Here is an 18,105-nt window from a genome sequence, read left to right as displayed (position 1 = left end):
CAATTTTCTAAAAAAAAACAAATCTTCAAAAGCTAAATTTTCGTTACGTTATTACAGTATGCCCTATGGTAAACAGTCTTAGTTGCATTAAATGCTTAGGCCTAGTTTTGTTCTAGTAAATTGTTGTATATGCCTAATGCAGAAGGAAAAAAATCTTATGTTACATTTACCATGATATTATCATTGCATGACGGAATTATGGGCCAAACCCAGCAAGTACTTTGCACAAGATTTAAGCCATTTTATAGAACATTACTGGGAGATTTACGAGATTTGGGACTTTCAGGTTGAAACCCACCCAAATAGCACGATTTCTTATTTTAAAAATCTAATGTTAGTCATTCCTATGTGTATAAGCTGAAATCCTAGTCATTAAAAAAAAGTATTTGTAAGTAAAGCCTCTCTCAAACTACTTTTCTGGATCCGCCATTGTTCATAAGTTATTTTCCAACAAGAAATTCATTCCAGCATCTTCCTAAATAGGAAATTTACCTAAATTTAGAATGCAGGCGGTTCCAGTAGTAATAATTTCCTATCTAAGCAGTATTTTGGACCGGTGCAAAGTAACCCCGAGTACAGATTGAAACTCCCTTCTCCCAATTTTACTTTTTTATGACTTTAAAACATTTCACATTTCAATTTCAACTATTGCATCAAAGTTCCATTATACACGGTAGTATTCTACGAAACTGACTTAACTTTGACGGAAAATCTTGTACGTGATATCTTTCAAATTTTGGCGGAATTTACAGTGACTGCTTTCCATACCTCTACAACAATGAACCCTCTCGCTAATTGGAATTGATGTTAACCGCCAACATTATAGCCAAAATACAGTTAGATGTTCTATCTTACGGTACCAGTTGAAACTTTCTGTTTTCTGTTCATTTTTTTTTTTTTTTTTTTTTTGCCGACAGAGGACTGTGAAATTCTTCATATTTTGTGCAAAATAATCCCTGATGTGCAAAGTGTCTTACGGTATTCTACAATATCAACAGTTTCAAAATTTCTGTACAGCAGTACGAATTTTTCATCTGCCCGAATATATTTTCTTCTTTCCATGGGAGGGTTTCTTCTCGAAGCATTGCCTCGTACACTAAGTTCTGCTTTTTTCTGTCCTTCGAAGTGCATCAATAAACTGCCAACTCGATCAATATCGTTCCTTTATGTTAGATATATTATGAACGACAGAAGTTTAGTTTGGGGTGTCACAGGCTGCCTACAGTATATTTTATTTAGACCACTCCTCCTATTTCAATCAATACCTAGTGCCTATTTTTATGAAATCTGAAATAACTTTCTGTTAATACAATAGTCTCAACTATCCGGCCTAATGGGCAGATCAAATAACAAAAAAAGCATTCAATAAATACTCACTTCCTGAAACACCTATCCATAGCATTAAAAACTTAATTTTTATTACAAAAATAGCTCTTATTCATTACTTAATAAACATTTCCTACGTTTTGTAACATTCGTTTTAATAATTTATTATGGAAAAAGAAAATGCAAAAATGAAAATATGTGCAGTGTTGTATACATTTTAAGTCACATTTTTAAAATAACTAAACGTTAAGAAAAAAAACTTTTTTTTACACAAATTACATGTCCTTATTACGTATATCTTAATTTATTTCTTCCAAAACTAAATCGCATACTACGGAGCAGGCCGGTAGCCAGCCCAAAAATGTAGGGGAACCCGGCTGAAGTTAGGAGGGACCCGATCCAACCATATTATAGCTTTTTTGCAAGCCTGCCGTGAAAATTTTCGTGAGGCAGGAAAACTTTACGGGGGAACCAATCCCCTAGACCCCTGAATACGGGCCTGGTACGGAGATCTGATACTAGAGATGCGGATAGTCGAGAATCTGCTGCATTTATTTATTTATTTATTTTTTACTGGTACAGATAAGTTGTGCATGACGTGCAGGAACTTTGCTGTGTTCAAGATGTTATTTTTAGTTTTTGCAAAATTGTTGTGGAAGTTTTTTTTTTTTAATTTCCAGTGCTTATTTTCATATTTTAGTTCCTAAACATCCGGATTCTAGTTATGAAATACAGTATATGTAGGTAGGAAACCTATTTATATAAAAGGTTTTGTGTCCAAACATTTCGCGCCCAAGCGGCCGCACTTAAACGTCTCGCCCCCAAATGTAATGGACTCTGACCATCGAGGTGCTTGTTTCAAGGCGAGTCCTCTTGCCTCTCACCATCGTGGTGCTTGTTTTAGGAGAGTCTCCTTGTTTCTCACACATCTCCATTGTTTACTGAAACAAATGTTCGAAATGGTGCCCGTTTTCTGCAACACACATTGCAAGTGTTACATGTACAGCGAGAGTCTGACCATGGATGCTTCATAGACTGTAATTTCAAAGATAAAGAATGTATCGCAGAAAATAGTCACCATTTCGAACATTTTCTTATCACTTGTCAACGGCGTTTAGGGATGGGCATGAGCAAGTTCGAGAGAGTTTTCTCTGAAACTCAACTCGATTAGAAATAGATTTCTTTCAGCTCTACTCGAAACAAACATATTTGAGCTCGACTAGAAAAATTCCCTCCAATTCGACTCGAATTCGGGTCGAGTTTCGAGTCGAGTCGACACAAAACGAGCCAAATCCTGTGTGTAGTTTCAAGTACTCTCTTCAAGTATCATACATAGACAATATAATTATTATCAATAATACTATTGCATATAATAATAATAATAATAATAATAATAATAATAATATTTATATATATTTATATATTATTATTATTATTATTATTATTATTATTATTATTATTATTATTATTATTATTATTATTATTATTATTATTATTATTATTATTATTATTATTACAACACCGTATATAAATATGAAAGATAGGCGGTTTGTGTCTCAATACTAGAAACTAGTTGTCTTCCGACCTCGGTAGTCGTGAAGCTTAGGAAGCAAGGACATCGGGGTTTGAGATCCAGAGGAGGAAGTATTCCGGCTCGAGCCAAAAACTTAAAAGTTATAAGGCGCCGGCTAAAGAAGTTCAAAACTGCTCGGACCGGGCTTAGGCCTATCAACCGCTCAAACAGCTCGGCTCACATCTCATTCACTAACGAGCCGAACCGAACAATAAGCCAAGCTAACAGTTCACCCAACCGACCCTGCTCGAGTTCTAGACTCAATTCAACAAAACAGAGGAAATGGCTCATCCCAACCGAGCCGATGGCTCACGTCAAGCGAGCTGGCTCGAGACATCGGCTCAGTTGAGCCGAGGCGAACTAAGGTCGTTATAAAAATCGCTTGTCGTCTTGTTATCGACACGAGACTAGAAGCGACCAGTGTCCCCTCTCGTGAGCAGCACAAAAAGTATTCCACATTACTCCTTACATCTTACATGACTTTCACTTTGCAGTCTCATATGGCCATCATTTCAAAACGAGTTAAAACGAGCTGAATGAGTGAGCTATTTATCAAACCCGATTCGACTCGGAACTCGAGTTCATAAACAATGACTCGGCTCAGAACTCATAGTTCGACTTGGCTTATCCCTAACACTTTTTACCAATTTTGATGTTTTGAACATCACTGCGCTATCTATCACGCAAGGAAAAGAATTTAAAAAGAAAAACAAAAGTTATGTTTTTTTTACATGGAGAATGGGAATCAGGAATAACAGAGTTATTATTTAACATTTCAAAGTTGACCCCCTCCCGCCCCCAGGGCTTGGGGTAGGGGGTCGAGTGTGGTATCATTGGATGTCCCCCTTCGAGACGAACAACTTTTATTACAACTTTTTTAAACTCCGATTTGTAGTTTTCCTGATATTCTGAAAAACAGTTTTAAATGCCTCATTTTTCGTGTTTGTAAGCCATTTTGATTTTTGTCGATTATAGCGCCATCTAGCACGCAACAAAAAAATGTTCGAAGCAAAAGTTACGTATTTTTTCACGGAGAATCAGAATATGCAATAAAAAATAGTGGTTCCTATTTAAGATTTCAAAGTTGACCCCCCTTCCGCCCCCGAGGGTGGGGGTTGGGAGTCGAGTGTGGTATCATTGGATGTCCTCCTTTGAGACGAACAACTTTTGTTACAACTTTTTTAAAATCAGATTTGTGGTTTTCCAGATATTTCCAAAAACAGTTTTAAATGCCTCACCCGGTATATAGAGTTTCACTGCACGTTTTGCGAGATTACCCAAAACTAAGCGAAATGAATGTGGCGGAGTTTGATACTAGGCGCCTCATATCATGAGCGTTTTATGTGAGCACCTTGCGTAACACGCCACACATCAAGCCGATAGTCTAAGTGTTCTATGTGAGTACGTCGCCAAACACGGCACACATAAAGCCGATAGTCTAAGTGTTCTATGTGAGTACGTCGCCAAACACGCCACACATCAAGCCAATAGTCTAAGTGTTCTATGTGAGTACGTCGCCAAACACGGCACACATAAAGCCGATAGTCTAAGTGTTCTATGTGTGTACGTCGCCAAACACGGCACACATAAAGCCAATAGTCTAAGTGTTCTATGTGAGTACGTCGCCAAACACGGCACACATAAAGCCGATAATCTAAGTGTTCTATGTGAGTACGTCGCTAAACACGGCACACATAAAGCCGATAGTCTAAGTGTTCTATGTGAGTATGTCGCCAAACACGGCACACATAAAGCCGATAGTCTAAGTGTTCTATGTGAGTACGTCGCCAAACACGACACACATCAAGCCAATAGTCTAAGTGTTCTATGTGAGTACGTCGCCAAACACGGCACACATAAAGCCGATAATCTAAGTGTTCTATGTGAGTACGTCGCTAAACACGGCACACATAAAGCCGATAGTCTAAGTGTTTTATGTGAGTACGTCGCCAAACACGGCACACATAAAGCCGATAATCTAAGTGTTCTATGTGAGTACGTCGCCAAACACGGCACACATAAAGCCGATAGTCTAAGTGTTCTATGTGAGTACCTCGCGTAACACAGCACACATCAAACCGATAGTATGTCTCCTACCAAGCCTGTTGTAACATGCTCGTCAATATCAACAATGGCTGCTGTGATGCAGTAACACAGATCATCCAATGTTGTTGGAAGTGGTAGTACATAAACATGATTCTTTACGAAACCCCACATGAAGAAATCATATAGGTTAAAGAGAGGAAGTCGTGAGATCGAGATGACCAACGAAGAGACCGATCATTCGTTCAACATAATTTTCCTTAAGTGTACGTTGCTGACGCTTAGCAATAGAAAGCAGAAACACTTTGTGGAAACTAAATTTTGAAAATTACCCTTTCGAAATGCATGTCTCAGAAGAACATATGCTTTTTTAGTTTTCACAGAAAAAATTCTGAAATCGGGTCCATCATTTTGACTTACCCTGTATGTGTTACTGTTAAGTATATATATATATATATATATATATATATATATATATATATATATATATATATATATATATATATCACCATTAGAAGACAAATCGTAACATCCGCAACATGTATATTTTTACATACACAGTGCAGGGCTAAATAAATATAGAATTTGTTCCATATAAAAAAATCTAATAATTGAAGGATTGAATGCAAGAACCAGGATGTCCACTTTCAGAATTTTTTTTACCGTAGTTGCCCAGATCCTGCTTTAACTTCACGGTGTACCTCCTTTTACATTATAACACTGAATATAATAATCGAATCCACATGATTCTTGCACACAATGTAGAGCGATGTTTTCCTACTGGAACATGTGAAACTCTCAAATTCGCTAAAACAAAAAAATAAAATGCACCTAGCTAGTTCTTGCATCCAACCCTTCAATTACGATTCATACCGAACTACCTATGCGTTTGCACATCAAAAATCCGTCTTTGTTATATTTTCGAGAACTACCCCTCAATCATGTACTTTTCTTCACCATGATGTAATCTACATGTTGATATATATTTCATCGTTGGATAATATTAACAAATGGTAAAACATATTATTATCGTCTTCTGTAAATTTTGTATTGTTAATGCCAATACTTATTACTCGACTCTTATCTTTAGAGTAAGCGGTCCCAAGTTCGATTCTAGATTGGAACACTCCGTCGAAAAGTTGTAAAAGCCTTTTTTAAGTCAGCCATCCTGACTCAGGTTTATCTAGGGTTTGCCTCATTCACATTAGGTCAATACCCGAGTGCACAATCTTGTTTTAGAAAAAAATAAATTGACCACCTCGAATACCCGCAATGCACAGCAGAAATGGTGGTTGCGGATAGTCACGGCGTTTCTTCTGATTACAGTTTCTTCTTAAGAATCATTGTTTCATGTGATAACTCATTATAAAGTAACTAAGTACATGCGATTGAAGTGAGTTTTGAATTATTTATTTATTTAACTTATAACTATTATATCGTTCACCAAACATTGTTAGGGTTATCAAATCTAGGAAGCTCATTGGGGCAGATCATGTAGCGAAAATGGAAGGAAGTAGGAACGCTTTCCAAGTTTTAACTGGAAATCTAATCGGGAAATGACCATTAGGAAGACCTTGGCGCTAATAGCAGGACGATATTAAAATGGATCTCGCAGAAATAGGAATACAAAGTAGTAACTGGATCCAGTTGGCTAAGAATATAAGTCAGTGGAGAGCTTTTGTGAACGCGGTATTTAACCTTCGGCTTCCATAGGCTATAGACTTGTTTAGTTAGTTATGTTTAAGGTTAATAATAATAAATGAGATTTCTACTAATTTGGCAAATAACTCAGTCTACATACGTGGTATTGGAGTATAATAAAAATCAGTTTTTTATTTTGCTTCTCTAAAGAAAAACTGATTTAAAATTGTATCCCTTAAGGTTTTGAAATCGTATGTACAGTCTAATTCAAACGTAATTCGTAGCACGATTTATGCTACTCTAGAGAACAAGCTGATCTTAGTTTATTGCTTGCAGAACACCATAAACCAGGTATGACATATTACAGACCATCTGACGGTATTCGGACAAGATGAGAGAAGTTGTACGAATGAGTTCCTTGTATGGGGACCGTAGTCTGTACCTGCAATTGAAGGATGACGTTAGCAAACGATTATTGTCGTCAGCAGGAAAGTGAGTGAGGTTCACTGTGGCTGTGCTTGTTTCGAGGAATTGGCGCTTGCATGAGGATGCGACTTGTCGTGCTCCATCAGCGGAGGACATGATGACAAGCGAAGGATTCCAATATCAGACATGGAATGTTGTATCAACATGACGCATCGGGAACGCCTAGACAGAAGGATCGTTAAAGCTGTCCCAACTACAGGAAGACAACTGACAGTATATAATCTCAGCTACCGTGGTGGTGATAGAACATAAACCAGTCCACATTTCGACATCGCCCTTGCTCGAACTTCTTTAACACTTGCTCGTCGTTGAGGCAAATAGAGGAGACAAATATTCAGGAATAAGAATATTTTCTGCCTCGAATATTGATGGCCGTGTCAGAATTCGGGTAAGTGGGAAAATCCAGAGTGTGTTTGCACTTGCCGTACATGACTCATAATTGGAATTCTAGTACACAAATTTTTCATCGTCTCCGACCGTCATTGAGAAGGGCATGACTAGTGCATAGTCAATCCTGTTCTCCGATCATTTCGGGACCCCATTTTCAGGTAGGATAATCCATGTTCCTCACACTTACAGGACAATCCGTTCTACAATTTATCTTCTATCTTGGTGTGTTGGGTATTCAAATCTAGAACCATCAATCACGTGTGGGGCACAGTAGGACGGACCCTAAAGGGCAGCCGCACACCAGTAACTACCATCACCAAGTTACTACAAGAATAGGATACAGTTCTATAGACACACAATCATATGTGTAACAGAGGCTAAGTGATCGAAAACCTACTTGTGTGGCCGAAAGGTGTAGTCAAAATCGCTATTACGTGAATGCTGTGTTTTTGAACAACCCTATAAAATATAGAGAATGCCCCAAGGATGCAATCTTGGGATCCCTACCCCGTACTCTTTACTTCTTGTGTACCAAACTTTTGATCGGAATTGTTATTTATTACTGGTTGTTCTTAAATGTGTTCTCAGTACTTAACATTGACTTGCAATTAGGTTTGTATCAAGCTGACAAAGGAAGCTCTATTGTATCAAGATTTTACCTTATTTTAATCCATACTGGCTTATCTCAACAAGCTAAAGCATCTACCATGTGCGTGGTCAGGGAGTGTGAAGTTCCATCGTAGAATCTAATACGAAGCGATGAATCATACGAGCGTAAAATATTTGAAGGGTGTGAAGCAAGAACATAGTAAGCCACAATTTTACTACTTTAGGAAATTAGAGTCTTTCTGCTGCGCAATTCATTTTCAAAGCCAGAAAATTAATTTTTCACACAAGACTATACATGAAGGATTAAACTGACAAGGTCAAACGAAACGGTATGCGTTGCTCTCTATCGGGTGCTGCAAAGCGCAGCAATTGCAAAATTGTGGGTTACCCTGTTATTGCCTCACACCCATCATTTTTTTCACTGAGTGTTTACTTCGCAGAAATACAGCTTTGAAGGCGCGGTAACGATTACCTTTTGAAATATACTTGTGCTTCAGAAGACGGTTCTTCTATCATATACTTTTTCTCCGCTTACTTATATTTTTCTAATATTATTTCGTTGATTTGTTTCAAAGAATCCTTGTATTACCTTAACGTTTACCTGTGATATCCCTAACGATATACAAACATGACATCTTTCTTTTGTATTCATAGCGCTTATGTTGTCTGGAAATACCTCGTACTTTGTTTATTTTGTTATTGGAGCATTACTTATTGTAAGTTCACTCATTGATTTAAGTACACTTGGACAGACTACCCTGCAGTTACCACCAAGTTCTGATCATATATATATATATATATATATATATATATATATATATATATATATATATATATATATATATATATAAGGTGTTCAGAAGGTAACTATGCAGTGCATAACCTGGATTCCTATGATGTCACACAAGACGTTGGTCTTCAATCAAACCGGACCTGTGAACAAATACAAATACCTGGTCAAATATGTACCAAATATGTTAAACAATGAAAAATATTGTATTACTAATTGACAATCATATCAGTCATCACTTAGCACACCACAACATGGCACTAAAATTACTTTCGGTATATATATAACAAACGAACACTGGCGAAAGCTTCAACACACACTGAGGATGAGCACAGAAACAGTCCCAGGTTTCAAATTAGTGTAAATTTAATATGCGAAGGAATATTTTGCTGAAATTTTGAACAGTGATACATAAACTCAAAAAGTTTTTGTAGCAATAATTGAAATCACTAACACTCGATGTGCGCGGCACCTGTAACGCGGGAAATATTGAGGCGGTAATCTAGCTCCAACCACACGTTGTGAAGCATATCCGGTGTGACGGAGTTGACAGCATCACTGATGCGTTCTTGGAGATCGTTCAGAGTTGCGAGTAGTGGAGGTGCATACACTTTGTCCTTCACAAATCCACACAGAAAGAAGTCACAAACAGTGAGGTCAGGTGATCTTGGAGGCCACTTGCAAAGAACTTGATTATTGACTCCAGAGCGCCCTATCCATCGGTTTTGGCTGTTCTCGTTTAGAAACCTGCGTACACCACGATGCCAGTGTGGCGGCGCTCCATCTTGTTGTAGAACGAAGTCGTCCATCTCTGCATTACTAAGTTGCGGAATCAATCAGTTACGTACCAGTGCTAAGTAACTTTCACCTGTAACTGTTTGTTCCTGAAAGAAGAACGGACCGTGCACCCGACGCTCTGATACTGCACAAAAAACATTGATTTTTGGTGAGTCACGTTCCACATTTACAGTTGCATGAGGATTATGGGTTCCCCATATCCTTACATTGTGTCTATTCACCTTTCCATTTAAGTGAAATGTCGCCTCATCGCTGAAAATGATATTCGTCAGAAAGTTTTCTTCGTCCTCCGTGAAATTTTGCATAGTCTCACAGAACTCACGGCGCTTTACCTTGTCTTGTGGGTATAACTTCTGAACCAACTGCGGTCGGTACGGGTAACACCGCAAACGCTTGCGTAAGATCTTGCTTACTGTTGTTTGTGGCATCTGCAACTCTCTGCTAGCTTTACGTGTAGACTTCTGTGGGCTGTGTACGAAGGCTGCTCTTACGCGCTCCACAGTTTCCTCGGAGACTGGACGTCGCTCTGAATGTTCTTTTCTTTGATCACAAACGCGCCCCGTCTCAATAAACGTTCTATGCCACTTCACAATGGATTTGTGTGTGGGTGGATCAGCATTAAATTGTCGTTTGAAATCACGCTGCACTTTCACAAAACTGCTTGTTTTTGCAAAATGTAAAACGCACCAGCTTCGTTGCTGTGGGGTGAACGCCATTTTCGATGTTACTGCCCTCTAGCTGCCCTGTTCAGAACTAGAATTCTGAAAAGATAGATGGGAAAATACTTTGAGCTTTCTGAGCTCTGTACAAAATTCCATATAAATATCCAATTAAATGTTAATTATATGGCACTTTAAAATCAGGTACTGTTTCTGTGTTCACCCTGTATAACGTGTTAGATATCCGAAACTGTAACACGTTATAGTTTAAAATACAGTGTGCGTTGAAGCTTTGGTCTTTTTTTTTTTTTTTTTTTTTTTTTTTTTACATATCCAAAGCCATAGATAGTGTTGTTATATATTTCATATATCCGCCATTAGTGAACCTACACTATACCACTATTTATTTGTTTGGGAAAATCCAAATATAATTTGTTTTATACGTTGTGTATCATATATACCTAGGAAAAAATTGAAACTTCCGCTTTTGGTTTTCCATCAATTTTTCTTATCTATCAAATTTGCAGTCCCTTAGTAGATTCTGCAATTATTAAGTGCAACATATTTAGTAGTGCGTTTGATCAGATGCTTGCATTGCATATTGTGATTAATTTTTATAGGCTTCCATTGCTTGCAGTATGCAACCCAAGTTACACTTGTGTTATTTGGGTTGCCTATCATCTACTCTTGCCATAATATGAAATTAAATCCTCCAGATTTCGTTCCACGAGAAGCTGAGTGAGAGAATGAAGTGGTGAGCGCCGTATCACTGAACCACCGCGGTATCATACAAAAATTACCGCATCCATTACATATCTAGCTTTACTTCTGAAACTCGATAACCAAAGCCGCGTGCAACTAAAGAACGCTAATTTACTTTTGGCCTACCGACGTTTGTAATGCTCCACAGAATACTTCCTCACTTTTAATTGTCGCTGTTACTATGAAACAACCATATAAACCTATGATATCATTGTAAGTAACATATTATAATAATACAGATTATTATCTATTAGTGTTATTCCCGAGTATTTTTAAGGAAATAATAGAAATATTATAGGTATTGTCGGTGATTATAGCGCTTTTTTTTTTTTTTTTGAAAGGGTGGTTGACGAGAATCTTAATTATAAAAGTGCTGTGGTAAAACATGCATGTTAATAAAATATTTATTAATTGAACATGAACAATATAGCCTATTTTTTCGTCGGGGGTAAGGTGAATCATCCATATAAAAACGTAGCCTATCTAGGAGTAAAGTATTCCTTGTGGATTACTTTTATATAAATAAGATTTATCATTATTATGATATTTTAATGAAGTATTTATTTATGAAATACTAGCATCAATTACCCACTTTTCTGGGTTAAAATAAGAAAAATAGTAATACGTTCCGTTAGTCAGTCACTTTTCACTATTACTAATAGACAATGTGTTTTGTCTTACATTCTTCAACCTGAACATATAAAATTTCGGGATTTCCAACTCGAGACATTGCCACATAAAGTTGGCAGTGTGAAAAACAAAGGATTCTCTCCCCATTCCCCTCTCCCCAAGTTGCGGGGTTGAATTTGGATTTAAATTGCATCGGAAATGTCACTGTTCGTCTCAGAGACTCCGAGAAACTATGGATTCGACACTAATATCGGTCATTTTCGATCATATTTATATATCTTCCCCTCTTCTCCCCTAAGTTGTACTGTGAAAGTGATATGATTGGAACCATTCCAGGTTTGAGCTTCATATACATTGGAAATTTGATCGAGATCAGTCGGATGGTTCAAGAGTTACTAAGTCACAAACATAGTCACTTTCATTTTTGTATATATAGATGAACAAAATCGCCTGAGTCACTTTTGAGAAAATCACTGAAAAATACTCGCCTTCAAGCGTAAGCTACCACTTGTGGATTTCTCAAGACAAATGAGTTATGTCAAACTGCCAGATTATTTACGATTTTTTATAAAATATTAATACAATTACCTGAGTTGTTTTCGAGAAAATTTTCCGAAAAAGCGACACTAAAAGTAAACTTCTTCTCATGGATTTTTCCGACCAAATAAATAATGCCGTGCTGTCAGTTTATCAACGAAACATTTCCTCATGATATACAAAGAAAATCGCCGTTGTCATCTTATGAGATGGTCCGAAAACCTCACCCCAAAATAATTTATCTCTTACAGATTTTCATGCCAAATTATCAGTGTATTAGTGACATATTTATTTACAAAATACTAGTTGGAATGCCCATTCTCTGCACGAGGAAAATATGTTCATGTAAAGTGTTTTAACTCCATCCTTTTCGTGGGAATGAATTCGAACTTAAAAATTATCGGAAATGTCACTATTCATCTCGTGCATTGGACACTAATATTACACGTTTTATATTATTATTACATGTCACCCACTTCCTACTCCAGCCTGTATCAATGGAGCTAAACTTGTACTTAGTAATAATTTTAGCAACTCCAAAAGCTGCGAATTGTTCACTAATATCGGCCGGTTTCGATTATTTTCTTGAATGTGAAAATTACAGCACATGTGAATATTTTTTTGCTTATCACTATACCATGACTATTCCAAAAATCCTTCCAAGAACGGAAGTGGTTCAGATTTAATATAACTTCCAATTTCAATACTAATTCTCACAGTGCATAATGGTAAGATAAATCGAAATGTGGTTGTCTGCAATCGATGCAGCATCCCAAGAATAGGTACAGTCTTCTCCACTAATCCTCTAATCAAATTTTATGTAGTCTTAATTAGCCATTTCCAGTTTCAATAGTTATCGTCATGGAACAAAAATGGTAAGGAATAGCAGCAAGTGGTCTTCTGCAATTGATTCAGTGTCTTAAGAGAACATATTATAACTACTCGCAACCCTCCAGAAAAGTCGGAAGTGGTTAAAATTTACTACTATTTCTGGTTTCAACACTGATTTTCATAGAGCAAAAATGATAAGATATACCGAGATATAGGTTTTCTGTAGTTGATTCAGTGTTCCAAGAAGAGGTTTCATCTTCTTTAAGAATCTATTCAAATCGAAAGTGGTTTAAATTAACCAATTCGAGTTTCAAAATATATTGTCATAGAACATAAAATGGTAATATATAGCGACAAATGGTTCTGTGCAATCTATTCAGAGTCTCAACAGTACATATTATAACGACTCGTAACACTCTATCAAATATGGAAGTGGTCTAAATTAACGATTTCAGCCTTTATTGCCATAGAACAGTAATGCATAGCGAGCAGTGGCTTTATGGTATGGATTATGAGTCCGAGGAGCAAGTTCTACCTTTGATCTTATTAATTTAGTGCAATCAATAGTTATAGATGTAATACTTCACGTCTAAACATTGAAATTCAATAATTTGGAAGTCTACCATAGTTTCACATTGTTAAACGACACTTACCCGGGATGTACTTGAACCAGAACCCACAAAGTGGGGATTATGTATATAATTCCTGAAAGCTTGGATCAAGGTAAGATCAAAACCGGTTACCAAAGTTGGGGAGGTCTCATGCATTCCGCTTGGAGGCAGCACTTTACTCATTGTCATTAAAATATTCAAGCGAGTCCATAAAATCCGTTGCAACCCCCGAAAAATCTGAAACTGTGAGACAGAGATGAAAACAGAAAAACATGTCTTTCATTATTTCAAAAGTGCAATTATCAAAGTAAAATAAATTGCCCCAGGGTCCTCGCAGGGTTCCAGACGGGGTCCAACTCATTTTTTTTAAATGGAAAGGGGGTCAACTTGTATATCGTATGAAAGTTGTTGTTAAATGAAATAAGACAAATCAAATCTCGACTCTCTACGATAAGCCTATGCAAAATAGTAGTGACTCAAAATATCAACACAAGCTTCATTGAAAAGTCTTTGACCACTCGTAAGAACCTGAAACGGTGGGATAGGTGTAAAAACAAAAACACGGATATGTCATTATTTCAAAAGTATAATGGTTCAAAGTAAAAAAAATGTTTCAGGGTCCCCCGCAGGATCTCAGACGGGGTCCAACACGAAATGTTGAAATGGGAGAGGGGTTCAAGTTGAGCTTTCACATGATGTACTTATTTGCTCCCCTTGCCATTTGAAACTTTTGAGTTGGACCTCGTCTGGGAACCTGCGGGTGACCCTGGGACATTTCTGTTTTACTTTTTTGTATTCTAGTTTTTATTTGTTTTGTCTTGTTTTTACACCTGTCTCACCGTTTCAGATTAATTGGAGTGGCCATAGACTTTTCAATGACGCTTGTGTTGACATTTCGACCCACCGCCATTTTGAACAGAATTATCATCAAGAGTCGAGAGTTTTTCAATCTTCTTTTACTGGACATCAGCTTTCATACTGTACTCAACTTGAACCCCTTTCCCATTTCAACATTTTGAGTTGGACCCCGCATGGGACCCTGTGGGGGACCCTGGTACAATTTATTTTACTTTGATACTTTGTACTTTTGAAATGATGAAAGACATGTTTTTCTGTTTTCATATTTGTCCCACCGTTTCAGATTTTTCTGGGTTGCAACGGACTTTATGGACACGCTTAAAGATTTTAACAACAATGAGTAAAGTGCTGCCCCCAAGCGGAATGCATGAGACCTCCCAAACTTTCAGGGAATATATACATCATCCCCACTTTGTGGGTTCAGGTTCAAGTACATCCCTAGTTAGTTGTTTTAATTAGACGATTTTACTTACAGTATAACCTGGACATTAATGAGTGAACATTTCAACTATTTTGTATAATAGTGCAAATTAGTAAAATGTCCGTTCCTTGCATTGTAGTAATAAGATTTCATAAATATAAAATGGGCAGTTTGAATATTGTACAAATTGTCCACATTTTTTTCTTTAGATACAGAATTCTTGGAAACACATAAACATGTATTCCTTTATTTTTAATTAATAATTTATAAATCTAACTTGAGACCACTAACTTAAGTTAATCTTTGAATTGGACATTTTCTGAGAAAATAATAAAAAAAATATGTGAACAGTATATAAATTAGGATTAGGAATATATTTCTTGGCTTTCAGAATCTATGGTGATGTTAGCCCGTCACGTATGTGGTATGGTGTCCCTCGGCGATTACACTATCCGAGGAAAGAGAAGGAAGAAAGGATTGGGGAAGTGGCAAGGGACCTGTACATTACGTCGTACCATCCCGACTTTTACATGATGTGCATGAAAAAACAGGAAAGCATTTGCTCAGAATGGCTGGCTTGTCAAAACTTTTACATTTTTTTCAACCGAGTGTCCCTTCGGGAAATTGAACCCGGGACCGCTAGCACTAAAGACGAATATACGAGTATATAAATTATTCTGTTATAAATTTTCCCTTCTTACGAGTAGAATTTTCGAAAACTCTGAATCCTGTACTCTTGTATCACTAATTAAGAGTTTATATACTGAATTTCATACCTCCGGATTGTTAATTTCATTCTGGATGTTTGAGTGTAAAATCATAAATTAGAATAGTGCAAAAACTTTCCCAATTTCCCCTTTCAAGAGCTTCATTTTCGAAAACTGAAACACATCTGCAGTTAGAACTTTCCTTTTGAAAATGTATGTAGATAACGTACACGCTTTTGGCACGGGAGACCGTGGTTAGAATCCCGGCAGGGGATCATGTAGTGTAAATTTTACGTTTCATATAACTTCGATGCTGAACAGGGTGCTAAATTCGCATATCCAATTATTTGAATTAGAAATTTCATGTTAATCACTTTAGGAATTTCTGAGAATCTATTGCCTAAACAGAATCTCCTTTACCCCATCTCAGGGTAGGTGTTTCAGAAGCTTATCTCTTATTCTTCATTCCTTTTAAAAATTAATTTTCTGACCAAATCTCATGTTTGTAGCAATAGTATGACTGGATTTCTATGAGCAAGTCACGTTTACTCATTTATATAGCATAAATAATGCATTACACAATTATTTCCAAGATTTATACATATATAATTAAGACAATATATATGCAAATGATATGATAAATTTTGTACTTGCAAATAAACATTTGTGACTCCAGGAGATATTTCGGTGAAATTAATAAATATTGTCACCAAGACAGAGATATCAAGGAAATATGAAGTGAAAAATCCAAAGGAGTATCTACAACAACAACAAAAAAAAAGAAAAGAAAAAAAAGAAAGAAAGAAAGAAAGAAATTTTTTGATTGAATGAAAGACAGGAGGATTTTTTGGATCAAGGGCAACAAAATCTTTGAAAGGCCACTAAATCGTGTTTTCATATTTTTTTACGGAATAAGCACATCATACTGAGTAAATTGTTAGTTTTGGTTTGGCTACACTGTATTTAGTTCTCAAAGTATGGGGCGTACAAAAAAGTTTTGATTGGATGACAGATATTGAATTTTTTGGATCAGGGGCCACAAAATATTTAAACGGCCCCTAAATCGAGTTTTCGTATTTTTTGCTGAGTTAAAGGATAGTTTTGGTTTGGCTACACTATTTGTAGTTCTCGAGATATAAGGCCTAAAAGAAAATTTTGGCCTGAAATTTATTGGATCTTTTGATCCAAAAAAGCACTAAATTTTACATCGATATTTTATTGAAATTTTTCAATTTAACTCGCTTTAATACGAGTATAAGTCAGAGGCGGATGTGAGCCAGGGGCCTAGGCCACCCCAGTTTTCTTTTAAGTAACAAAGATAATTGAAGCTATTATTTATACATTTTTGAAAGTTTATAGTAAACTCATGATATCCCTATCATAGTCTGGGTTCTGGCTACCCCACCCCTAGTTTTTACGTTCTAGATCTGCCAGTGGTATAAGTATTAGTATTGGGTTTATCAAGTTCTTGTTGGGAAAGAGACTTTTGAGATGAAGTGAAATTAAAAGAAATTCCTAGTTGAAAGTTATGATGATAATGGATGAAATGTAAAAAAATGGAGCAACTGCGAGAAAACTAAGGTACATGGTGTTTATCCCTCACAAAGTCCACTTGGCACCAGGGTTGGAAAAAATACAGTTTTTTTTTTAAAAAAAGGAACAAAACATATGGTACTTGTACCGATTGTGGCCCGGGTCACTAATATGGCCCATCCACCATATCTATGCAGATTTACGTTGGTGCTACTAGATGACAATGTAAACTATGTCCTCTGAGTCGTGCAAATATGTTTACGCTTGTCATGAGGACATAGTTTATATTGTCATCTAGTAGCACCAACGTAAATCTGCAGAGATATTTTCTGTGGGCCATATTCGGGACCCAGGCCATAATCGGTACAAGTAACATATGTTTAAAACATGAAAAAGATGTTCAAAATGTTTTAATCATGTTTTAAAATACACAAATAAACATGTTTTAAACGTTTTGAACAGTTTGAAACATGATTTTAAACATATTTCAAAATCGTGTAATGACGTATTTATTAATACTTTTTTCGTGCTTTTGCAACTGATCTTTTCATTTATTTTATTCTCGTTAAGACAATACTGTGTAGGGTACAGAATATATCAGTATAGATTAGTAATTCTCAACTTATTTCATATCACGACCCCCTTTTATTACACCCTCTTGCCAACGACTCTCGTAAGTACCTTCTTGGTTGTAATAAGTTTTTTAGGTAGATTTTAAAATCTACCTACTGTAGAGATTTCACACAATCTATCAATATACATGCCAAAACAAAAGTCCTCACCATTCTTGTGTATTGAGAACGGTTTGAGGGAGAATGTTGAAACCTGGAAGTGGTCTGACACATCAGATGGAGCTATCAAGCATCATGGCGGACATCTTTGATTGGTATTCGAAATTAA

The sequence above is a fragment of the Thermobia domestica genome, chromosome 17 (genome assembly GCF_964235325.1).
Source record: "Thermobia domestica chromosome 17, izTheDome1.hap1.1, whole genome shotgun sequence".
Classification (NCBI taxonomy): Eukaryota; Metazoa; Arthropoda; class Insecta; order Zygentoma; family Lepismatidae; genus Thermobia; species Thermobia domestica.
The sequence above is the reverse complement of the archived record's forward strand: the minus strand, read 5'-3'. Positions refer to the sequence as shown.